Below are 26662 nucleotides of genomic sequence, written 5' to 3' on the forward strand. Positions count from 1 at the left end.
GGGTCAACATTGCAATGAAATGTGATTGACGAGAATAAACAAGTCTCTCAGCAAAATGTATTTTCGTCGGTGCGGCCATCCTACAGCGCAACCGGATGTCCAGTAAGGACAATACTGGACTTTCCTGCACACCCGCTCCACTATATGCTGAACAGCCACAGGAGCTTGTTCAGCAACAGGCTAAAACTTCCACGCTGCACAACTGAGAGACACAGGAAATCATTCTTGCCGGTCGCAATAAAACTGTTTATGATCATATCTGATCACTCAAACCACAAACATAAGCACAATCACCTTAAATAACCATGTACACTGTGTATACATTTGCTGTAAAAACCCAGGTACTATGCAAATTATGTTTAATTTATGCCATCCATCCATCCATCCATCCATTATCTCCCGCTTATCCGAGGTCGGGTCGCGGGGGCAGCAGTCTCAGCAGGGAAACTCAGACTTCCCTCTCCCCGGCCACTTCATCCAGCTCCTCTGGGGGAATCCCGAGGCGTTCCCTGGCCAGCTGAGAGACATAGTCCCTCCAGTGTGTCCTGGGTCTTCCCCGGGGCCTCCTCCCAGTGGGAGGGAGGTGTCCAGGAGGCATCCTAATCAGATGCCCGAGCCACCTCATCTGACTCCTCTCAATGTGGAGGAGCAGCGGCTCTACTCTGAGTCCCTCCCGAATGACCGAGCTCCTCACCATATCTCTAAGGGAGAGCCCAGCCACCCTGCGGAGGAAACTCATTTCGGCCGCTTGTACTCGCGATCTCGTTCTTTCGGTCACTACCCACAGCTCGTGACCATAGGTGAGGGTAGGAACATAGATCGACTGGTAAATGGAGAGCTTCGCCTTTTGGCTCAGCTCCTTCTTTACCATGACAGACCGATGCAGCGCCCGCATCACTGCGGACGCCGCACCGATCCGCCTGTCGATCTCCCGCTCCATCGTCCCCTCACTCGTAAACAAGACCCTGAGATACTTAAACTCCTCCACTTGGGGAAGGACCCCCTCCCCGACCCGGAGAGAGCATTCTACCCTTTTCCGGCTGAGGACCATGATCTCGGATTTGGAGGTGCTGATTCTGATCCCAGCCGCTTCACACTCGGCTGCGACCTGTCCCAGCGAGAGCTGCGATTATGAAATGGCATAAACCAAGAGGTATAACTCCAAAATAACAGTACAGACATTTTTAAATGGCATACACTGAAGAGACTGGCTTGGTCAAAATCGGAAGCAAATGGGGGTCTAACTTCACACTGGTGATGTCACCATGTAAACAAACATTAACATCTCAGAAACTAAAGTGGCACAAATGAGAATTTCAATGGCACAAACAATTGAGACCAGTTTGGTTAAAATCTGAATCAAATAGGGGACCAACTTCACACAGGTAAGTATACTTTCTATAAGAGATACTTTAAGGTTGGTCTGAACCATTCTAATCACTTATCAAGGTTGTCAGCTTATATTGCTAGTGGCCCCCACTGTACAGACCACACGCCTCTGAAATGGCCAGTAAGCTGTTGAGCAATATGTACTCTGATAACTCACCAGTTGTAGGGGGGAGATGGGGTGCGATTTATGGGCACAATGGGCAAAACCGCAACACGTCATAAAAGGATACTATGAAAGAAAGATTTTAATATAATTTTAAAATAAAGAAAAGAATTTAAATTTACACTAGCATTGTTAAGCGTACATTTGAATAACATTTATATTATATCATAGGAAACAAAACTTTGCAAGCTTTGCAATTTTAATGAATGTTGTTTTTCAAGATTATCTAGCAAGTTTATCTCTACTTTTGAATGAGCTCTGCATGCGCTTTCAGAGCCATTTTAATCGTTGCAGTTTAAGATCACTCAGATGGATTTAAGAGAAATGTACATATTTTAAAATATTGCAATATTTATCCCAAAACAATCATATCACGACATTTGAAATCTTTCCAATATCATGCAGCCATAATACTAAGTAGGCCTACAAAATACTACTGAGCTATCTAACAACAAGAGGGCTGAACAATTTGGGGAAAATATCTAATTGCAATTTTTAATTTTTCAGTTCAATATTCAGTGTGTAAAAGATTTTAAAAATGGACACAGCATTACCACACAAGATAGCATCAAAATAGTAACTAGTCTATATGTTAATGCAGGGATGAGAACATAAAGATGAGACTTGCTTCCAATATGTATATTACACATTCTTTAAATCAGCAGAGAACAATCATCACAAAAGCTGTGACTGTTAAATTAGATAAAGTAGTAATACTAAAAATAAAACAATTGCAGTACGGGAAAAAAACAACACTACTGCATGGGCACCTAATAATAGGACCTTTCTATAAACAATCTCTGACCATGACATAGGCAGGTAATTCACTTATAGCTCAGCATTGGAATCAATATTTTTTTGCACCGCCAATATTTTCCTTAGGTTTCATGTGTTTGTTGCTTGTGGGCATGTATCCAGTCACCTTTGGTGACCATGACTGGCACACGAGGACCCTGGGTAAGATCGTGCTGTATAATGCATATTCTAAATCACAGCCTTTACGATTTGTTAATCGCATTGTTTCAAATCACGATTTTGATTAGAAATCAATAAATCGTTCAGCCCTAAACGGCATATAATACGCCATTTAACATGAGGTAGTAAAGTGACTGTGCCCCCTGGAGGACATAACTTTTAACCCTTCAGATTGACAGAAAAATACACACGCAAGTATAAGCAGCAACAGTATTTGCATAGAAAAAGTGTACGTAAGCATTGTGGGCGTCGAGTATTAACCAGCCCTATCATACAAAAACTTCAGCAGCGTCACCATTTTGAAGTAGTTTACAACCCCACATACCCTCCATTTCACCTTGGGGAGGCTCTCGGTCGTAGTTCCTTCACCCTCAGATATCAGGTGTTCCTGCTCCTCTTCTTTCACCTCTCCAACACCCAGCTGGGAAGGCTTCTGGTTCGTGTGGCAGCTGGTTGTACTGCAGGAAGGCGTCTGCTGAAAAAAATTTGATTAAACGCAGTGAGACTATGTCAGTTAATCAGTGTCACAATGCACAACCAGCAACAGCCAGCGTAGAGCACAAACAGATCCTCCTTCCCTGGTCTGTGGCATAATCTGAATACAGACGCTCCTCTACTTACGAACTTTCAGACATACGAACGAAGAGGACTGTAAGTACAAATTGTGTTCCTTGGACTCCCGTTTCCTGTCAGCAAAATCTTTTTTTTCTGTCCACCAATTCCGCCTCGTACGACTTCTGCCCGCTACTCCAGGTGTGCAGCAGTGTAGCATGTGTACTCCCAGCATCCTATTTCTTTGTACTTGCATATACGCTTAAAATGACTTCGAATACCTCAAGTTACGAAGTCATTCACGCAACTCATACGTAAGTCGAGGAGCGTCTGTACTTTCTTATACAGTCTATGTAACTGGTTTATCTGTGTTTGAATTTTCTATCAAACACACTCTGACACTCTGTCATAGCAAATTAAATTCAGAATAAACAGATTTTGTGTAATTATATGCATTAAACAAAATAACTTGGTTACATATATACAATACCAAATTAAAAAGTAACATATTCGCTAAATCGGCACATAAATGCGCCAGTCTTCATACAAGGTGTGGTAAAAGGCACAACTTAACCCAACTTAAGCCCAGTTAACCCAAGAATCTCCCATTTCCCATGCTAATGAACATCAAACTACTTCAGCTTCCAAGCAAGACGTACTTCAGAGTATGCAGCCCTTGTCTGCGCTAATGTGCTATTAGTGTTGATAACAGCAGCAAATCTAACACCCTCAACCAAAAAGTAGTAATATTCCTAACAGAGTGACTGCTCCTGAAATCGTACAGCGGCAAAACATTCAAACGCAGTATTTTATAAAATGTTGGATAAATAGAGGTAGCTTATTACATTAGTAATTTCATGTTCGTTGAAGTTCACGTTTTTTAACAACTGTATAAAGTAATGTTTTGTTTTATACAAATCAACTCGGGTGAAACAAAAAACGTACGTTGTCAGAGTCGCCAACTCAGAAGGTGACACGCTTTCAGACTCATGTTAACGCATAATCTTACGGCAAATATATTATTCCGTTAAAAACCTAAAATTATAAAACAAATGAGAAAACATTACCTATATCACTTTTTATATCTTTTTGAAATAAGATACATACACAATTGTAATACCAATTAAAGTGTACTTAATATATTATGAAATACACTGCTCAAAAAAATTAAAGGAACACTTTTTAATCATAGTATAGCATCAAGTCAATTAAACTTCTGGGATATTGATCTGGTCAGTTATTTAGCAGAGGGGGTTGTTAATCAGTTTCAGCTGCTTTGGTGTTAATGAAATTATTATATCATCCCCCAGGACACCATCTGTCGTCTCATTGATAATTTTCATTTCCATCAAACAATGTGGCATCCTTTCATTCCTAACACATTACTCAGTCCATATCCGTATAGATATCCAGCATGATTTTTCCCCATTGATATGTGATTTCAAAGTGTTCCTTTTAAAAAAATACACTGCTCAAAAAAATTTATTTACCTAAAGGGACAGCACATGCTACTCCTCCCAAAACTTGGAAAATACCGTGAAACAATACAGTCATCGTCCAAAAAGTGAAAAATACAGTGATGATAATTTTAGGTCCTATCGCCCACCCCTACCATCTATGCTTCAGTGACAGACAAATGCCTTAAGCCGTGTGTGAAGGTATCACCCGTAGACCTCATCTCACCGTGTTGCACAGGCTCCTTCTCAGCATGTGGGAATTCAGTCCCTCCTCTGAATTGCTGCGTCTGTCGTTGCTGGGCCTCTCTGCCATCACCATCCCGGAATCGCCTCTTTTCTTTAACGCTGAGGTGGTGAAATTCAGCTCTAGAGAAAACAGGGACAGTTAGGGATTATCACACACATAAGAATATAAGAAATTTACAAATGAGAGGAGGCCATTCGGCCCATCAAGCTCGTTTGGGAAGAACTTAATATAGCTCAAAATTGTTAGAATCTTATCTAGCTCTGATGTAAAGGAACCCAGGGTTTTAGCTTCCACTACACTAGCAGGAAGACTATTCCATACTCTAACTTCATGCTGTGTAAAGAAGTTTAAAATGTTCTCCCACTAATTTCCAACTATGGCCACAAGTTCTACTATTTAAACTAATATTAAAGTAGTCATATGGCTGATCAGCATCAAGACCTGTTAGAATCTTATATATCTGGATCATTCCCCCCTTAGTCTCCTTTGCTCGAGGCTGAACAGATTCAGCTCAGCTAACCTCTCCTCATAAGACATTCCTCTAAGACCAGGAATCATTCTCGTAGCCCTATGTTGTTCCCTTTCCAAGGCAGCAATGTCCTTTTTAAGGTATGGTGACCAAACCTGCACACAATACTCTATAGGTGGGGTCTTACCAAGGAAATGTATAATTGTAGCATCACCTCCCTTGACTTAAACTCCACACACCTAGAGATGTAACTCAACATCCTATTGGCCTTTTTAATTGCTTCCCCACGCTGGTAAGAGTGGGACATGGAAGCATCAACATACACACCGAGGTCTTTCTCATAATCAGCTACCTTTATTCAGTGGAACCCTTAAAATATCTGTACTTTATATTTCTGCTTCCTGCATGGATTACTTTACATTTATCTACATTAAATTTCATCTGCCAGGTATCAGCCCAGTCGCTAATTAAATCAAGATCCCGTTGTAGCCTCTGTAGTGCTAGTTTAGTATCTGGTACACCACCCACCTTGGTGTCGTCTGCAAATTTAACGAGTTTACTTTATGTATTGGTGTCAACATCATTCATGTAAATTAGGAATAATAGTGGTCCTAAAATTGAACTTTAAATTGAACTTTAATTGCCTTTATATTTCATGGTCCGAGATTGTTTCAGAAAGGTTCTATCATCAATAGAACCGGCGAGCTCCTTTTAAACACCAGCTGCAAAATACTTCAGTGTATCATACCTTTGGTTTTTGTTAATAGGCAATAGCATTAGTATACCGCTAACCCATCAAAACAACAATGAGACGGTCAGTAATTCTCACAGCAGGAGTCGGTGACCTCCAAAAAAGCCGTAAAACCCACAATACAGTCGTGTTTATGTCATATGTTTTTATGCTTATTAAATTTAAGTGTTTCCAATGATTAATCCCACAACAGTAATAAAATAGAAGTCTAATTGCTTTAACATAAATTCTAAAAGAATAGATCGCTTTAATCGCTATTACAGTTGGGTATGGGCACGGTGTCTTATTTAGAAAACATACAAAAAGAGACGCATATAATGTTTAATCATTTCTTTTGTATTTGTTCGAGTAACAAAGCAAAGGATCTGATAAGCTGCTTCAGTCGAAAACTGCATTTTACTTATTTAAAATAAAATGCAGGGTTGGCAACTTTGGTCAGCTGCATATGGAGTGAGATTTTCTGTTCTCTGTTCTGCACACACATTTACATGTATGTAAGTTTTATTATCTTGTAAATACTCTGTAGGGTTTGCAAACTGCCGTAACGCTTTTGATGCAGCTAATTTTAAGTTCAGAATGGAATATAGATTGGCCTTAAGATTTCTTGCGTGAGAGTCTGAAAGAGTTTGCAACCATGAACACGTCCATTTTTTGTTTCACCTGAATTGATTTGTATAGAAAATATCCGTATACAGTTGTTAAAAAACGGAAACTTCGACCAACATGAAATCACCAATAAACGACTTCTATTTATTCAACATTTTATAAAATGCACCACACCGAAGTAGTCTTGCTTGTTCATTGGCATGGGAAAAGGCGGTCGGTAATAAGCGTTACCTGCAAGATCGCTATTTTTCTTTTGGTGCAATTGTTTTCATTATTACTTTATTTAACTTCACACATCACATCTTTAAATTCTCATCCTTGCATTAGAATATAGACCAGTTAATACTGATGGTATCTCATGCTGCATCATATGTTTTAAAATTACTACACACTGAATATTGAACTGAAGCTTTACATTAAAAAAAAATCGCAAATCAAATCGTAATTGCAATTTCTGTCAGAAAAATCGCGATTCGATATTTTCCCCAAATCGTGCAGCCCTAGTCTACACCTCTAAGAATATTAAATCCCCTACTACCACAACCTCCCTCTTCCTGGGGGGAGGGGCCTCATCAGTGCCCAAGGACCCTCCTGCCTCCCCAGTCTCTTCCGGCTCTAAAGCTGGAAGCACCTGAAAGCGGTTAGACACAGTCACTTCAGGTGATGCCGCCTCTGTAAACTGTGTACACCCTTTTCTACATCTATGACCTAAGTTCACCCAACTCTCTCGACCTCTCTGCCCTTCAATCTCCCCCATCCCCGCTTGTGACGTACACACAGTCTCCCTAAAAGGCATATTAACTCTCTCCTCTATCTCCTTGTTCCTCACATTGTATATTGAGAATAACTTCCCACTGAATCATGTTTAACCAAAATAAAGTGAAGTTGCTCTTGGGAGGCTGAAAAACCACAAAAAACCCTCTCAAAGCAGGTTACTGCTGGAGTGGGAGGAAAAAAAAAACAAAAACTCAGTACTCGTGCGAGCCTGACGCTGGTGCCCGAAGCCTACCCATATTCAACATGGCCTGGTGGTTCCTCTTCAAGTTCCTGTAGTGCACCTTCTCGCATCTACGCAGCCTGACCCATTCAGCCTTGGAGAAATCAGCCCGGATATCTGCATAATCATCCTGTGTAGGGACAGGGACCTCTGTGAGGCTGCTTCATGCTTTACAGGGCAGGGACACTGACACTGAAAAGCCACAGCGTTCGCTGGCCATGTCATATACAACAAGCTTTCCTAACGTTTAGCTGCCAGTTTTTCCCCCCTCCTTGCTGCCTTACCTCTTCTGACACATTCGTGCCTGAAGCCCCTTCCATCCTGTGTCACAACCAAGCCCACCTTCCTACCTGTAATATATAATAAAATACATTAAATATACAAGAACGGTTTCCGTAACTAAAGGACTTCTGGTGTTACGAGAAATTCAATTCCCCCATGTTCCCACTGTCGAACAATAATCTGAATCATGACGCCACCTACTACTTTATAGATGCTTTCACTTTCATTTTAATATCTTTCTACAAACATGTTGAGTTAACCCATTTATGGAAAAACACTGGATGCGTTTTCAATATTTGTGTATTTTTTAAAGATAATTTAACTTAAATCGCTGGTTATAAGATGATTGCTGGTAAAATACAGAAAACGTTAATATTGCTTGTAGAACTTCAGTACGTGTGATGATCAATGTGATATTATTTATTCTAATAATATCTTAAATGTAGGCAACTTACTCCTTATATTGATCAACTACTGTGGTTACTGTGGATACAGAAACTGCAGGAAACCAAATTTGTGATGCAAATTTCTTTACATGGAAATGCATAGCTGAATCACTTTTTCAGCCATTAATAATATGTTTGTGCATTTTGGATATGTGAATTTCAGATCTCTGCAATTTAATTACAGATAGCTATAATTAAATTCTTAATAGTAAAAAACTCAGTTGTGAATATGTGGGCCTGTAATTCTTACTAGTCAAAATGTGATTAGAACTATTACAGTAGGAGTTCTTACAAGTAAGAACTGAATTATAAAGCTCTACAATATGACTAAACTAGTAAAAATCAGAATTCAGGACATTTGAGAGGAAAAACACAATGGAAGTCAATGGGAATACATGAGTAGTTAAAATCAAATTATAGAGCTCTACCATACGCATTCTTACTAGTCAAAAGGATCATTCTTACTAGTAAAATGGCATTGTAGATATCTTGAATTCATATTCTTACTAGTAAAAAACTCAGTTGTGAATATGTGGGCCTGTAATTCTTACTAGTCAAAATGTGATTAGAACTATTACAGTAGGAGTTCTTACAAGTAAGAACTGAATTATAAAGCTCTACAATATGACTAAACTAGTAAAAATCAGAATTCAGGACATTTGAGAGGAAAAACACAATGGAAGTCAATGGGAATACATGAGTAGTTAAAATCAAATTATAGAGCTCTACCATACGCATTCTTACTAGTCAAAAGGATCATTCTTACTAGTAAAATGGCATTGTAGATATCTTGAATTCATATTCTTACTAGTAAAACTTGCCATTTTTACTAGTAATAAGTAAGCCTTGTGCTAATAAAAGGCAGCCTGGCTTGCCATATCTGAATGACTTTCAGCCATCTCACATGCTTCTCTGTCCAAATTTCAGGGGGAAACATTATTTCCTGAAATCCAGGATATTTGGTTCCCCTGCTAAAAACAGACCGACAGCAATTCTGAAGCCCAATACAGTTTATACACATGTCAGATGGATACATAATTACATGTCCATAAACTAGTATCATCTGTATTAGGTTCCAGAAAAGCAGCACGTTTGTTTCAGCAGGGGGAAACAAATATCCTGGATCTCAGGAAATGCTTTCTCTTCACATCCAGGCCAAAAAGTATGTGAGGTGAATGAAACTCATTTAGGTACATAATTATGTACGTAAACTAGAATAATCAGTATTGGGCTCCAGAGTTACTGTTTGTTTCAGTAGGGGAAACCATATATTCTAGGCTTAGGTAATGATGTTCCCTCGCACAAACCTATGATTAATGGCTGAAAAAAGGGATTCAGCTACGCATTTCCACGTAAAGAAATTTGTATTTGGTGTCCTGCAATTTCCGTGTGTGTTACCATAGGAAACCACGAATCAGAACTGAATTATGAATGGATTCAAAGACATCGTCAGCAGTAGACGACAAATGTAAAGAGTGAGTTGCTCCAGTTAAGTTATAATTAGAAATTAACAATATTGCATTTTCTGTATTTCCCCAGTAAACACCTATCACAAGTTATTTAAATAATTTTACTTGTCTTTGAAAACACAGAAACATCGCAGACATGCGATGTTTCCACGTATATGGCTTGTTTACCTCAACACAGTATTGGAGATAGACATTTAAACGACAGCGAAATCGTGTAACTATGAAGTAGCGGGTGACGTCATTATTTCAAATCAGCGCGCGACATCGGGAGCATGGAGGAGCTGTATTTCTCATAACACAAGCAGAACATGAAACTAGCTAGCTATATTAGCAGCTACAGCTACAACCCCCCCCCAAAAACGTCTTACTGTGCCGCAAATGCCTCTGTTGGAGTAAGCAGTCTCCACTGGGTCCGTGGATGAGAAGAGATTCACAGCTGAAACGTGGAGAAGTTGCAGGTCACCAGTTTATTCTCTGACAGATTGCAATCAGGGAGCGACTATCTGACATACATTCAGCATGTACAGGAAGAAGCTCAACCATATGCATCAGCTCTATCCCTTTTTGGGGATCTCCCCCCTCTCACGGTACCTTCCATCTACGTGTCAACCACATGTTTGACATTTGCTCTAGTTAGTCGGTTAGTACTTGTCCTTCTGGAAGGCTACAGATAAGTAAGGGCCGCTTACGTTCTCCGTCTGCTCCCTCTATCTGTCTCGTTAGGTCACCCTGCCCTGCCGGCGCGCCAGTCAGTTCTCGTTTCGATTAGTTACAGCCTTATAGAATCATTCCCTCACCTCCTAACGTCAGGAACTCGAAAGTTGTTTCCCCAAACGGTATTCCTCTACGTCACTTGCAGCCTGTCGGAATAATGGCGGCGCCTCCCCACCCTTTTGAATTCACTCGCTCCACACGCCACATCCTGATTGGAGGGCAGCAAACAAGGCCGCCCGCGAGATGCTGCCGACCCTCGCCTGCCGGCAGAAATCTGCGTTACAAATACAGTAATAAATAAATACAGCAGGTTGTTTTAAACAGTACATTAACCCCAATGGGACCTGTATCTTGTGGATATAGATATTTGCAGGGGAACAAGGACATCAGCTCGCGGGTGGGGGCTAGGGTGGCACAAGATGTTTTGTGCGTGCCAAGGTTAATTTATCGACACAGGCTGCGGTGATCGTTGCTAGGCATATAATATAGGGTTGCCACAATAACTAGGGGGGGGGGGGACAGCAGAATGACGTACAGAACAACATGTTGCACCAGATAAGCAGAAAACTTCCAGAGAGTGAAAAAGTTCTGACAGGGGCGGGGGCTGCTTGTAGAAGGGGTATAAGAAAAACGGTGAACAACAAGGAAGTCGAACTCTGTGGGGGTTCGGTGCATTGCAGAGTTCCCAGATCGATCTGTGGTAATAAAGGGTATTGGACAACTCATCCACGCCTTCGAGTGATCTCTTCTCATCCACGGACCAGGTGGAGACGGCGTACTCCAAGAATTTGGGGGCTCGTCCGGGATGAGCTAGAGATTCCGAGAAATTGGCAGACTTAGACAAGATCCTGTGGACGACTACGGGCGCCCAACTTAAAGGTAAGCAGAGCCTGTTATATCAAATTCTGCATATTGGCAATGTCAAATCAAGTGGTTTGAAGTGTCCTGAAATCTGTCAGTAAATTGTAAGTAACCAAGTGAGAATATAGTTGGACCTTTGGACGGTGGGTACGGGACCCCTGTATTGTCCTTGGTGTGGCAACTCCACTTTTCGTCGACGGGCGGTAGAGAAGCTGGGTTAGAGTCCCGGGGAATTCAGGCCCCCAAATGCTAAATTGGAAAGAGGGAATAAGGTCCCCCTCTCTAAAACGGGTTGGAGTCCCGAGGTGTAGAGCCCTCAAATCCTGGGTTGGAGTCCCTGGGTTAGAATCCCAAAAGTACCGGGTTGGAGTTCCGAGACTAGGAGTCTCAAAGTACCACTCTGTGTGCAGTTGTGCTGATTTGTGTGTGAGTGTGATTACATGTATTGGTGCTGCCTGTTAGTGGGGCACCCTACTAAAATAAGGAGGTGTACTAAGTGTGGGTGGGTGAACAAACATCCGGAGGCAGAAGGGGTGTTAGATAAAGGATTGAAACAGCCTGTGCAATCTAGAAATGGAGCACGAGTTTGATCGGGAAATAGACGACGGGGGCTGGGCGCCCCCAGTCGAAAAAGGGGCATGGAAGCCCTTATCAAGGCAAATGCAAGTCGTAGGAGTAGCAGCGTCCAAAGCAGCAAAGGGGAAGAAGAGAGATAGGGCGGTGGCCGCAGCAAAAGATAAGAACATAAGAACATAAGAACTATACAAACGAGAGGAGGCCATTCGGCCCATCGAGCTCGCTTGGGGAGAACTTAACTAATAGCTCAGAGTTGTTAAAATCTTATCCAGCTCTGATTTAAAGGAACCCAAAGATTCAGCTTGCACTATGTTATCAGGAAAACTATTCCATACTCTGACTACACGCTGTGTAAAGAAGTGCTTCCTTAAATCCAGTTTGAAATGTTCTCCTACTAATTTCCACCTATGGCCACGAGTTCTTGTATTTGAACTAATGCTGAAGTAACTATTCGGTTGAACAGCATCCAAACCTGTTAGAATCTTATAGACCTGGATCATGTCCCCCCTGAGTCTCCTTTGCTTGAGGCTGAACAGATTTAGCTCAACTAACCTTTCCTCGTATGACATTCCTCTAAGACCAGGAATCATCCTTGTGGCCCCTTGCTGCACCTTTTCTAAGGCCGCAATGTCCTTTTTAAGATATGGTGACCAAACCTGCACACAATATTCTAGGTGAAGTCTCACCAAGGAATTGTATAATCTTATCATTACCTCCCTTGACTTAAACTCCACACACCTGGAGATATACCCCAACATCCTATTGGCCTTTTTTATTGCTTCTCCGCACTGGCGAGAATGAGACATGGAAGCATCAACATACACACCAAGGTCTTTCTCATAATCAGCTACCTTTATTTCAGTAGGTCCCATAAAATACCTGTACTTTATATTTCTGCTCCCTACATGGAGTACCTTACATTTGTCTATGTTAAATTTCATCTGCCAGGTATCGGCCCAGTCACTAATTAAATCAAGATCCTGCTGTAGCTGCTGAGCCGCTAGTTCAGTATCTTTCACACCACCCACCTTGGTGTCATCTGCAAATTTCACCAGTTTACTGTATATATCGGTGTCTATATCATTTATGTAAATTAGGAACAATAGTGGTCCTAAAATTGAACCCTGCGGCACCCCACTATGAACGCAGGCCCACTGTGACATTGTGCCTCTTATAACTATTCGCTGCTTCCTATCTGTTAACCAGTTATCAATCCAGGTCGCTACAGTTCCTAAAATACCTGTCGCTTTGAGTTTAATAGGTTGTGTACTGTGGTTCGTTGCGGGGGTATGGGAGGACGACCCAGAGGATAGGGCCCTCACGTACCAGTTAGAGGAGCGGATGGCCAGAATAGAGGAGGCAATAAAACGGGAAACCTCACTCTTAGAGGGAAGGGTGGGGGTTCTGGGTAGTGATGACGAGGGAGACAGCGAGGGGGCGTGCCATGACAAGGTTTCAAGGCCCCCAAGACACCAATTCCCTCTGCTAAGAGGGGCGGGCCAGACGCAGGAAAAATATAGACCTTTCTCGATAGGAGATGTGCAGGCGCTGGCTGATAAGATGCCGCCCCCAGCAGAAGGAGGAGGACAGTGGATGGAAAAGCTAGACCAGCTCACTCAGGGGACAAAATTGGCACTGGGAGATTTCCGGGCAGTGGCAGCCAGATGTCTGACTAAACGCTCTTTGCTGGAGGTGGAAGAGAGGGCAGGGACACTGACGCATCCTGATAACATTACTGTAGCTTGACGACCGTAGTACTGCACATTGGGAATGCCATGAGAGAAATGTTTCCTCCTAAAACCGGAGCAGTCATCCCGAAGCTGACGTGGGATAAAACCATGCACCCCAGGGAATACCTGGATAAGTGTAAGGAGGATTGGACGCGGCGAACCGGGTGTCACCCCGAACAGCAAGGGGTACAGCGCGAATGGTTCCGGCGGGCTGTAATGGAGGGGGTTCCAGAGGGAGGGCGGGCTGCGATCCTGGGCAACCCAGACTTACCAGGTGCAGACTCCCACGTGTGGGATAGGCATGTGATACACCACCTGCAGCGGGCCCAGGACGAGGCAGGGAAGGAGGAGAGTGACCTTAAAGAGCTCCAAACCCAATTGCTGAAGTTGCAGGTGGGGGAGGCTAGGCAGAAGGCCACCGAGAATAAAAAGAGGGGGCAGACTGGGAAGCAGATGGTGGCGGAGGCAACCACAGGGGGCCCACCCCCACAACCCACGCCAGGCCAGTGGGGAAGGACATACCCCGTCCCGCCCTGCCAATACGGTGGGTGGGCTCCCAATTGGGGAGGAGGAAGAGGTGGCCCGGATCGGGGATCGGGGGGCCGAGGTTGGGGAAGGGGCACTCCGCAAAGAGGACAGCCGGGGGGAGGCGCCTGCCACCGGTGTGGGAACTTAGGGCACTGGGCCAGAGACTGCCCTGCACCCGGCCCAATGAGGGGCAGAGGCCGTGGGGGACCAACCAGGGGACACATGGTCGCCCCCAACCCACAAGCCGCACCCCAGCCAGGAGGCCAATACCCGGCTCTGGATGGCGGGGAGTGGGAAGACTTCTCCTTCCCCCAATGACACACCCCAGGAGAGGCCCAGGACAGAGGAGAGACAGATCCTATGCTGTCCCTAGTGGTCATGGACAAAGAACTGCCATTTCTGGTGGTGACTGGGGCCACATATTCCACTCTGAACATGGCTCCAAAGGACAATCAGGTGTCCACCTCCACAGTGACCATGGAACTGCCAGTAACGAAACCAGTGAAGGTTTTGATTGGAAAACAGACCTTCCTGCATCCGTTCGTGATCTCACCCACGGTTCCAGTCTACCTGTTGGGGAGAGACGTCCTGGTGAAGCTGGGGGCCTCCATACTGTGTAGCGCTGATGGCCTGGTGGTGACACTGCCAGAAGGCACCCAGCTGCGGTGCGGGACTCAATACCAGGGCAGCGGTCAGTGGCTCATGTGGCCGGTGTGACCCCACACTGCAGACATCTATTGGGGCCTGCTGGAACCTGGCCCCGGGGGCATCCTCGAGGCCTACTTGATGTGGAGGCCCTGGATCTCACTCCTCGAGCCCTACATTCCTCCGCCCGACCAACCTCATGTGACTCTGTTCTATGATAGGGATGGCACTGAGTGGTACGAGGAGCTTTTTTCAGAGCAGCTGGAAGGCCATTAATGGCAAGTTGCTTCCCAAAACATCTATGTGGGCCCCGAGGGGGTGGCCTCAGCTACCATCCTCACTCCCGAGCAGCAGCCTTGGTACAGGATGGGTCAGGAGGCGGTTCCCCACATCTCACTCGCCCTGCACCCCAAACATCAGGCCAAAGATCTCGGCCCCATGGTCAAAAGGGCACAAGAAGCCGAGGACTGGGTGGAGACCCAGATCCCGGCTGTCACCTTCTCCCCCACGGGTAATACGTACTGCATTAAAGTGGCGGTACAAGACACCGTCACCCTTCAGCTTGACCAGATGATATGGGACCATGGGAGGGAAAAAATGGACCACCCGGACGTTAAAGCCCTGGTGGTCTCCCTCCCAGATTCCCGGTGGTCCCGGAGCCCCACAGATGTAGGCCATGTTCACTGCTCCCCCGTCGCGTTCGAGCTCCACCCCAGGGAGGGGCCCTTATGGATCAGCCAGTACCCCCACAAACCGGCCGCAGAGGAAGGAATAGCAGAGACCGTTGAAGGGTTAATCTTGGTCGGGGTGTTGGAACCCTCCTGCTCTGCCTGGAATACGTCCATTCTCCCAGTAGAAAAGGCAGGTACAGGTAAATATCGAATGGCCCATGATCTGCGCTCCATTAACAATCTCCTGCTGACCCCCACCGTCCCAGTCCCAAATCCCTATGTGGCCCTCACCAATCTCGCCCCGGAAACAAAAATGGTTCACTTGCATTGACTTAGCCAAGGCTTTCTTTAGCCTGCCACTGGCTGATCACTGCCGGGACATTTTCTCATTCACCTACAGGGAGTGCAGTGGAGGTACACTTGTCTCCCTCAGGGCTTTGCCCTGTCTCCGGGGATTTTCAACCAAGATCTCAAGCAGGCCCTGGAAGGGTGCCCCTTACCAGATGGGGGTCACATTTTTTCCAGGACGTAGACGATCTTCTCATTGCCGCACCCTCCCCTGAGTCGGCTCTGGAGGCCACGCGGCCGGTACTGTGCCGTCTGGCAGAGAAAGGGTTCAAGGTTAGCAGGGAGAAACTACAGGTTGCCCGCATGGTCGTTTCATTTCTTGGGAGGGTGTTCTCTGGGACAGGGACAGGGCTTTCCCCTGCCCATCGATCTGCCATCCTGCATCACCCCAAACCAGTTACAGTCAAGGACATGCTGTCGTTCCTGGGACTCACAGGGTACAGCCGCACATACATCCCCGATTACACGGGTCTCACACAGCCACTTCGGGCCCTAGTGAAGGAACATGGGCTGAGACGCCTGACTGCCCCCCTTAATTGGGACACTGCAGCAGAAGAGGCGTTCATCACTCTAAAGCAACGCCTAGCGCAGGCCGCTGACCTTGGCCTGCCAGACTACTCCCTCCCCTTCCACCTTGATGTTTCTGAAACAGAGAACGTGGCGAACGGCGTTCTGTTTCAGAAAAAGGGGGGAGAGAGGAAGGTACTGATGTATGCCAGCGTAGGCTTAGAGAAACGGCGGCGGTATAAGTGGGGCCCGGAACAAAAGGGGGACGGGAATGCCAAAGCATATTATGATGGACTGCAAGTTCTCCTTTCAGATTTCTCCCGCCAGGTCCAAGAGGGGCAGTCACCAGCAGGCACCGGCAAGCCCCACACGGCGGTGTGGGTCCTCCTGAAAGTCATCAAGAGGAAGTGGTCAGAGCCCCGGTGGACCGGCCCTTTCCAAGTCACCGAAAGGACCTCCCACGCGGTGCGGCTGAAGGGAAAAGGCGACACGTGGTTCCACTGGAGCCAGTGCGCTGCGACACAGGAGCCAGGCAGATCCGTAGCTGAGATCCAGGAGGACCTCGCCGGGAGAGTACAGAGTTCTGGATCGGAGGAACCAGAACCAACTCAGGTCTCCACAAAGGGGCAGAATAATCCCCTGACCTGAGAAGATCGGCAGGGTAGTCCACACCTGTCCGACAGAAGAAGCAGAAGGCCTCATCCGGCATCAGACCACCGAGACCAGGATGAAGACGACCAAGATAAAAAGGGGGGCTTTGGGGGGGAGTTATATTACATGTGATGATTGCTTTGTTTATGATTCTGTGGGGAGGACTCCTGCTGCAGTACACCCGAGGGACGAGCACAACCTTCCTTTTCGACTTACGCGATGTAATCAATTGTGGGGGGCAGAACGCCTCGTACAGGGGCTATGACATCTGGCTTTGTGCCAGCCCAGGATTCCATGAGGGCTGTAAGGCAGGCAGAAGCACGGGATCGCCACACTGCCCCGGGTGGGACCAGGTGGCCAAGTACACCGGCCCGTGGTGGGTTCCGTACGGACCCCTCCACCATGGTCGTGGGGGCCAAGAATACAAGGCATGGTGGGGTAACATCACTTTCTCCAGGGAGGGACACACAGGGAAGTCAGGACTAAACCCCTATCCCTCTCTATGGGTGGTTTCTATGCGGGCACAGACAAGGAAGAGAGCATATACAGTACCTCACCCTGGGCGCAGATGTGAGCGGCACAGACCCCTGGGGAATCATGTGTTGGACCTGAGATCTACTGGGATAAGCTTGTTAATTTGCTTTTAGGACACTAAAGGTTTGGAATAACACTTACTTCTTTTATGATTCTGTCATCACCCAGTAACAAGCAGCTGCGTGCTTTATACAGATGGCAGCTACCTTGAGAAGGGGAGTGTGTATCAGGGCCAGAACAGATATTTTATAGGTCCTGTGTTCAACACCGTTTCTTAAAGGGTAGATAATGAGCAAATCTGGTAAAGGGGATAAGGGAAAACCATCCCCAAGGCAGATAATGGAACAGGTGACTGGCCTGAGACTAAAGAAGGCTTGTAACACATCGTCAGATTGGGGGTAGATGGCCAAAGGAGGGCACTCTAAACATACTGGAGCTAGAATGTTGTGAAACAATGCTAGAAAGTAGGGGAAATGGTTGTTGTGGTAAGGGAATGTGCAGGCCAGAATATTACTATCAGTGGTAGTCTGTGGCCTTGAAGAGAGATAGGAAAGCTAGAGTGGAGCAGCGGAGAGGTAAAGTTAGCAGAGAGGAAAGGGGGGGGGGATCCGACTGCTGCTGTTTCTCCGCCTGAAGCTGGTGATGAGAAGAGGAAAAAGCCCCTAACAATACGGCTCCAGACGGATCGGTCACGAAGGCTCTGGAAGGACTAAAGACGCTGTCCAAAACCATGCATGAGCACTCGGGCGTAGACTGCATCTGGGATGGCTGGATGGTCTCGATGACTGGATGCTGCTGTAACCCTTGCCTGTGAGCCCTGTCCGTACGACTGATCACGTCCACCATAGAGAAACGTGACCCAAGTCTACCACACATGATGGCCCTCCTCGCCCCTTCCGGATGGGGAGGAGCTGAGCGAAGAAGACTTCCACCATAAGTAGTGATCTCCTAGCGGAGATCAAAAGAGGGAGTCACAATTTCCCCAAAATCACAGGTGATCTCTTTTCAGAGATCAAAAGGGGGAATTGTGGATATAGATATTTGCAGGGGAACAAGGACATCAGCTCGCGGGTGTGGGCTAGGGTGGCACAAAATGTTTTGTGCGTGCCAAAGTTAATTTATTGACGCAGGCTGCTTGTGAGAGTTGCTATAATTTCAATGCAATGGGATCCAGTAACTTCAAAATGGGTGTATATTCTACAACTACCTGACATATACAGGAATTTTACTCATTTTTAACATCTAATGTTAAATAATATCTATGGGCTGATATTTGTGCCACTAGAAACTGAATATGAATTTTGTATATTTGAATCTGCAGTTATCCGCATTACAAAACTGAATCTGAATTGAATAGTTTGAATCTGAATTCCAGTAACTCGAAATAGCATTTATCCTACCTCGAAAAATTCAGTTTGCAAATTCAATTTCAATCTAGTGTGACACACATCTGGGTCCTTGAGAAAAAGTAATCGACCGCAGATTCACAACTTGGAAACTTGAGCAGGTGACACAATCTGTGATCTAGTGACCCACGTCCTGCTTACAGAGGAATTGAAGCATTACACACATGAGCAGGTGAGGAACATTGCCATTTTAACGTTTTTTGTAGTACTCTATTTTTTTAGCTAATTATTGCTTTCATTTAAATTGTTGCTTTTCATTTACAGTCTTCTATTTCAGATTTGATCAGTGATTCCACTGCATCTATAGTATTCTCTCTATGGGTCCTTTTACAGTGACATCACGTGTAGCACCATGATGAAATATGCAGTACAATATCTAATAGATGTATGAACAACTAAACAGAGAAACTATTGGTATCTTTTGTTTGGATGATATAAATAAATGTCTCCATGATTCTGTAAGTACAAAGTTCTTTAAAAATATGAATGTGAAATGCAATGATTTGAATGTTGGACAGCCTGTGTTACAAGTGGTGACCATTTTGAGTTTTGAAAAATGATATTAAGGTTCTAAAACAATCATATCCTCAAAATTCCAAAGCAATCATAAAACTGTAATATACCATCCACTAACATCATAATTGTGTTTTTAATTTATATTTTCTTAATATTGTTTTTCAGTATATTGTTTGTGAACTAATTACTGTTCATGCACTATATTTAGTTGTCTGCAATGTTGTCTTTTTTACACTATTTGTATGTTCATCTGTGCTTTATGTGTCTTGCTGCTGTATGCACAGGAGCTTCCCCCTAGGATCAATAAAGCTTATGGTCCCTGCTGTCTAGCTAGATGAACAGCTCATTAGTCCTGGTTACCCTGACACTGGTGTACCTGTACTCTAGGGTTTAGTGCATGTGTATGCGTGACACTGCCTCTCTGCTTCACACTTTGAACAGGATCTGCAGCAGCTGCAGAAGCAGCCAGTAGCACTGGAGTTTGAAGCAGTTGCACAACCGCTGGAGGGGTCTGGGAAGGTTCTGGGTGCTTTTTCCCTGGAGTAAGGCTAAATGTAAATGGATAGCATCTCCCTGGACAGGGTGCAAGGCCTCCAACCCCCCAGGGATTTGAAATTGTATAAATCTACAAATGAAAACTTGCATAATCATTTAACAAAGTAAATGCTTTTCCCATGACACTAGTGTATAGGACTTCCACCATTTAATTCCTTCTAAAGTTAAATTTTGGTATTTTTGTCTGTGTTACTTAACCCTTTTAGTTAAAAGCAAATCAAAGCTGAGTATCCCCTACATTTCTAGCACTGAAAAAGGCTGCTAACATATTGCATTTATCAACTGTAAGAAGCTCAGATGAGTTGTGTAGGCAGAGGTTAATCAGTCTATGAAAAACGAATTAAGTTGGCTCTGTCTGGGGGGGGTGAGTTCAAGAGGAGAAAGAGAGAGCATAAGGTTATCAACTACATCAGCAGAATTAGCTGTAAGGTAGCATTTAGTTACATTCCTATCATTCCAGCTCATGGTGCACAATGGCATCTCAAAAGACACAATAGTAGCCAGAAACCAAAACATCTGAGAAAGCTTGATGTCCAAATGATGAGATATCACTAAATATGCCAACTGCAGCTTTCAATTCCCAAACTTAGTCCTTTGACCATAGAACATACTAATCTATTTCACCTCCCAATCAAAAAGCATTAACTATTAAATGACTCAATTTAAATCAGATGTATTCAAATGTCAAGTCAGCTGGTGTAATTTTTGAACAGTTTCTAATTCTAGCTGTTTTATAGTTGAAGACTACCTTCAAAATATATTGTAGCCATTAAACAATGCCTCTGAATCTTTGTAAAACAAATACTACACATCAACAGGACTCATGAGGGGAAGTCAACATACAGGTATTTCACATAAAGTCTAACAAATACACATATACATTTATTGGACTGACTGTGATAACGAAATGTCAATAATGCGAGTCTGCTGGTGTCGATCTATATGTCCTAATCGATTGAAGCTCTTCCCACACTGGGTGCAGTGTTAAGGCCTCTCCCCTGTGTGAATCTGCTGGTGTCTCTTTAGGTTTCCTAACTGACTAAAAGTCTTTCCACACTGGGAGCAATGGTAGGGCCTCTCCACTGTGTGAATGTGCTGGTGTCTCTTTAGGTTTCCTAACTGACTGAAAGTCTTCCCACACTGGGAACAATGGTAGGGCCTCTCCACTGTGTGAATCTGCTGATGTCTCTTTAGGTTTCCTAACTGACTAAAACTCCTCCCACACTGGGAGCAATGGTACGGTCTTTCTCCAGTGTGTGTCCGCTGGTGCATCTTTAGGGTTCCTAATAGACTGAAGTTCTTCTCACACTGGGAGCATTGGTAGGGCTTTTCCCCTGTGTGAATCTGCTGGTGCTCTTTTAGGCTTCCTGACCGAATGAAGCTCTTCCCACACTGGGAGCACTGGTAGGGCCTCTCCCCTGTGTGAATCCACTGATGTCTCTTTAGGGTTCCTAATCGACTGAAGTTCTTCCCACACTGGGAGCACTGGAAGGGCTTCTCCCCAGTATGAATCTGCTGGTGCTTCATTAGGGTTCCTAACCGAATAAAGCTCGTCCCACACTGGGAACACTGGTAGGGTCTTTCCCCTGTGTGACTCCGCTGGTGTATCTTCAGATTTCCTGACTGACTGAAGCTCTTCCCGCACTGGGAGCACTGGTAGGGCCTGTCTCCTGTGTGAATCCGCTGATGTGTCTTTAGGTGTGCTAATCGACTGAAGCTCTTCCCACACTGCGAGCACTGGTAGGGCCTCTGTCCTGTGTGAATCCGCTGATGTGTCTTTAAGATTCCTAACTGACTAAAGCTCTTCTCACACTGGGAGCACTGGTAGGGCCTCTCCCCTGTGTGAGTCCGCTGGTGCTTCTTTAGGGTTCCTAATAGACTAAAGCTCTTCCCACACTGGGAGCACTGGTAGGGCCTTTCCCCAGTGTGAGTCCGCCAATGTGTCTTTAGATTTCCTAATCGACTGAAGCTCTCCCTACACTGGGAGCACTGGTAAGGCCTCTCCCCTGTGTGAATCTGCTGGTGTACCTTTAGGTTTCCTAACCGACTAAATCTCTTCCCACACTGGGAGCACTGGTAGGGCCTTTCCTCTGTGTGAAGCCGCTGGTGCCTCTTGAGGCTTATTAATTGACTGAAGCTGTACATAGACTGGGAGCATTGGTACGGTCTTTTCCCTCTGTGGAACCACTGGTGTTTCTTTATGGTTCTTAATCGACCAAAGTTCTTCCCATACTGGGAGAACTGGTAGTGCCGTTCCTCTGGGTGAATCTGCTGGTGTCTCTTTAGGTTTCCGAATCGAGTGAAGCTCTTTCCACATTGGGAGCACTGGTAAGGCCTTTCCCCTTTGTGAGTCTGATGGTGCTCCATTAGGGTTGCTGACCGGATGAAGCTCTTGTCACACTGGGTGCACTGGTAGGGCCTCTCCCCTGTGTGAATCCGCTGGTGCCCCTTTAGGATTGCTAAAAGATTGAAGCTCTTCCCACACTGGGAACACTGGTAAGGTCTCTCCCCTGTGTGAGTCCGCAGGTGTCCCTTTAGGTTTCCTAATTGATTGAAGCTTTTCCCACACTGGGAACACTGGTAAGGCCTCTCCCCTGTGTGAGTCCGCTGGTGTGCCTTTAGGTTTCCTAATTGATTGAAGCTTTTCCCACACTGGGAGCACTGGTAGGGCTTCTCCCCTGTGTGAGTCTGTCTGTCATTTTTACAGCCTCTGTTTAAACTGAACGTCTTCTCACCCTGGGAACCCTGTAAAGCTGTCAGTGTGTCTGTACTCATTCCATCCAGGGTACTGAGTGTGTCTGTACTGGGCTGAGCGGCACTAGGGCCAGGAGAAGTTGGTAAATGCTGGGTTGTGTTGACAGATCCAGCCCTCAGTTGTCTGACATACTCCTTGGGGTGAGATCTATTGATATGTCGGTGCTGGTCAATGTCTGCTGTGTTGGAGGATGGACTCTGAGTACAAGCAAAGATTTGGGAGGATTCATCTGCTCTCCATGCTGTGGGCAAGATAGAGACAGTAAGTCAGTGCTGAGATACAACAGGGTTAATAGAAAAAGAAAGTCAGGAAAAAAGTGAATGAGACAAATAAATATCTTCTAAAGAGCATTTGTTACTCCATAAGCAGTTCATGTTCTCAGTGTGCTGTTCACACTGCAATCTCTGACATGCCTGAAGTGCACAGAGTTACAACACTGCTGGTTTGAAAAGGCAGCTTGAAGCACAGACTATAACCTCCAAATGTACTAAAACATTTGCAGTTTTGATGGTATTTGCTGGTAGTTAAAATCACCTTGGTTTGGAGGTTTCACAATCCGTTTGCTTCTCCTTCTCCCATCAGTGTTTAATGGAAGCGAACCAGTCAGCTCCTCACCAGTCACATCCTGAACCTCTGCACCCTTCATCTTTTGTCACAAAAACCAAACAACAAGGTAGAATAAGCTACTTTATAAGATTATATAGGTTGTTAGGCTGTTCTATTTGCTTATCAGAAAAACAGGAGCAGAAAGAAAATCAATTATTTTTAGGTTAGACATTAACCTACAATTATGTCCTTTTCTGGTGTGACTTACAGTCCTGAACTTCTGCACCCTTCATCTTATCGAGTGCCAATCCCATACCAGTGTATATTTAATAAGCTGTAGGTTTTTGCCCCACTGTGTGGAAGACACTGTCATCATTCTTTTATGTGTAATGCTTAAATTAAACCTTCAACAAAGCTTTCCTAATACGTTTTACATGTATCGTTACATATTATACATATAATGGGGTTTAAATATATACATGTAATATATAATACATGTATCTACTTTACTTGAAGCCTCAGTTTTCAACTAAATCTTTTATGTCAGGATTCTAAATTCTAATTTGAAAGATCTTCATAGAACAAAACCTTGACTGTAAAGGCTGACATACTTCTGCATCAAATCGACAGAGTTAGTACCATGTAGCCGTGAAGCCTACGCATAGCACCTCCCCAGAAAAGTAACTACACATTGTGCCAACGCAGACCACAAGAACTGATTGGTCCACTTGGCAGCGGTCGTTTTGTTTTAATATGAGCAAAGAACCCAGGTGTACTTATACTGGTGACTGAACCTGAAGCGTTAGCTATAATCTAACATTAAATAACTTATTTACTTATGTAATATTAGATATAAATAAAGCTTCAGTTTTATTTTCTCTCGCTTCTCCAGAATTTGAGCTAAAGTTTGTTGTTGCGGTCTTTCTCTGCTAGCATTAGCAAACTCTGTGTACTCTGCACTATGGTGCGTCTTTAGATGTCTTTACATGTCATATCAAATTGCTTGTTAAATGCCATGCTGCCCTTCCTCCACTTGACACTTTAGCAGTGTCTTACAGTCAGAGCTTACAGTCTGCTTTACTTCTGTCGTCGTCCCTCATCACATTAACATGTCCAAACTGCTCAGATCCTGCTACTCGACAATATGCCAGAGTGCCCCTCTTCTCTGCATTTATCCTTCCCAAATGTTTCTGGTTGTGATATTGCAAGTAAGTGGTATCAGTTCTTGGTATTGGACAATTTTTATGAGTATGAGCGCAGTATCGGCCTGATACCCAAAGCCAGTATCAGTGCATCCCTAATTATGTCCTCTTCCGATGTGACTTACAGTTGGCTGTTTTTGAGATTAGGGGCACGTTTGTACTCAACTCTCACAATGATTCGCTTATGCATTGTGGCCAGCACATGTATCATGCATTCATTCCAACCATCATTTGTGCAGCTACGTGTTTACATTTACATTATATCTATATGAGATTCAGTACCACCAGAATCCTTGGGTGCAGTATGGTCAATTTATGTTACTTTACGTACTTTATATAAGTTACAGCTGGTATTAAAGTAGCACCTGATTTGTTTTTTTTTAAAGAATGAGTGGCTGGAACATATTTAAAACAGAATATTTTAAGAGGCAAGGGAAAAAACATTCTGGACACTATTGTGTGTCTAATAAGGGGTGGGCGATGTGCAATATTAATACCGACATTGCAAGTCAAATACATGCAATTCTGAAATTGCAAGGACCACGATAGTCAACTGGGTTTGATCAGACTTTTGCATACCATCATACTGTACACACATTATACCACAGTATAAGGTATTTTCATAACATTAGTTTTTAATACAGTTCTGGGGTGAGTTTTCAGAATCCTTCTTAATGCTACGTCATTCATAAGTCATACCTTAAACTGTTCCTTAACGTTCCGGGGTGTTCTTTGAAATATCCTTATCGAAGTATACCTTCAGTAAGAGATACCTTCATAAGGTTGGTCTGAACCACTCTTATCACTTATCAAGGTTGTCAGCTTATATCGCTAGTGGCCCCAACAGCTCAGACTGCAACGTATCTGAAATGAGCAATATGCTGTTGGGAAATATGTAATAACTTAACTACTGTAATAACTAATTGTTTTTTTTTTTTTTTTTTTGGGGGGGGGGCAATATAAATTGTGACATTGCAATGAGAACAATTGCAACACACACTGTCAAAGGATGCGATGTAAGAAATATTTTTGTGTCATTTTAAAATGAAGAATTAGACTGACATAGTAGACTGACATAGTAGACTGGCATAGTAGGAGAAGCATAAGAACATCAGATAGGAGGGTCACGATCTGGAAGTATTTTATGCTTGAAACAACAACTAGCAGCAAAGCGATTTGCAATCTTTGTAAAAACAAAGTTTTGAGGGGTGGGAGTAGTATTTAGTGGAAAATCCCAATAAACGAACTGCAATTTGGGAGTCGCTAGCTTGGGCTGTTTTGCATATTTGAAATGTTTTCAATATCACACAGCCATAATACTAAGTAGGCCTACGAAATACTAACTACTATGAAATATCTAACATACTACATTTGTGTGAAGTGACTTACTGCCCCACATACCCTCCATTTCACCTTGTAGTGGCTCTCGCTCGTGGTCCCTTCACCCTCAGATATCAGGTGTTCCCTCTGCTCTTTTTTAACTTCCCCGACACCCTGCTGAGAAGGTTTCTGGTTCATGAGGCAGCTGACTTTACTGCAGGAAGGCATCTGCTGACTGAAAACTTCTGGATGCTGAAGACACAAATGAACGTTTCAGGCAGACTGCACCACCTTAGGGCATATCCACAACGCTCCTACTTAGTGTTCAGGTCACATCAATGCTTTAGTGACACTGATAAATGCCTGTGTGTGAAGGTATCACCTGTCATGGTGAAACCCCTCTGATTGGCTGTTTCACCTCATCTCACCGTGTTGTCCGAGCTCCTACTCAGAGAGTGGGGAGTCCACCCATCCTCTGAATCGCTGTGTTTGCCATTGACCGGCCTCTCCGCCATTACTCTCCTGGATCTGCCTCTTGTCTTGAACGCCGAGGTGGTAGAATTCAGCCCTAGAGAAAATGGGGACAAGTGGGGATTATATCACTCTTGGTACTCGTGCGAGCCTGACGCTAGTTTCTGAAGCCTACCCATATCCAACATGGCCTGGTGGTTCCTCTTCATGTTCCTGTAGTGCACCTTCTCGCATCTCCGCAGCCTGACCCATTTAGCCTTGGAGAAATCGGCCCGGATATCTGCATAATCATCCTGTGTAGGGACAGGGACCTCTGTGAGGCT

The 26662-nt window shown here is 44.5% G+C and overlaps 2 protein-coding genes and 2 pseudogenes across 3 annotated transcripts in view; 1 reads left to right on the forward strand and 3 right to left on the reverse strand.

Annotated features, from left to right (window-relative positions):
- Nucleotides 1–26662, reverse strand: part of LOC111850770 (uncharacterized) — a 73849-nt gene that overhangs the window by 45001 nt on the left and 2186 nt on the right. The gene's annotated exons all lie outside the window — the stretch shown is intronic.
- Nucleotides 1–26662, reverse strand: part of LOC140581345 (uncharacterized) — a 34570-nt pseudogene that overhangs the window by 5642 nt on the left and 2266 nt on the right.
- The window catches only part of LOC111852389 (G2/M phase-specific E3 ubiquitin-protein ligase-like), a 40832-nt gene continuing 25276 nt past the window's right edge, over nt 11107–26662 (forward strand). For both annotated transcript variants that reach the window (XM_072703855.1, XM_072703856.1), the window contains exon 1: nt 11107–11396. The gene's annotated coding sequence lies outside the window, so the exon portion shown is untranslated. The remainder of the gene's footprint in view (nt 11397–26662) is intronic.
- Nucleotides 20464–26518, reverse strand: LOC111852406 (uncharacterized; annotated as a pseudogene).

Source organism: Paramormyrops kingsleyae, chromosome 20, assembly GCF_048594095.1.
Source record: "Paramormyrops kingsleyae isolate MSU_618 chromosome 20, PKINGS_0.4, whole genome shotgun sequence".
In the NCBI taxonomy this organism is placed as follows: Eukaryota; Metazoa; Chordata; class Actinopteri; order Osteoglossiformes; family Mormyridae; genus Paramormyrops; species Paramormyrops kingsleyae.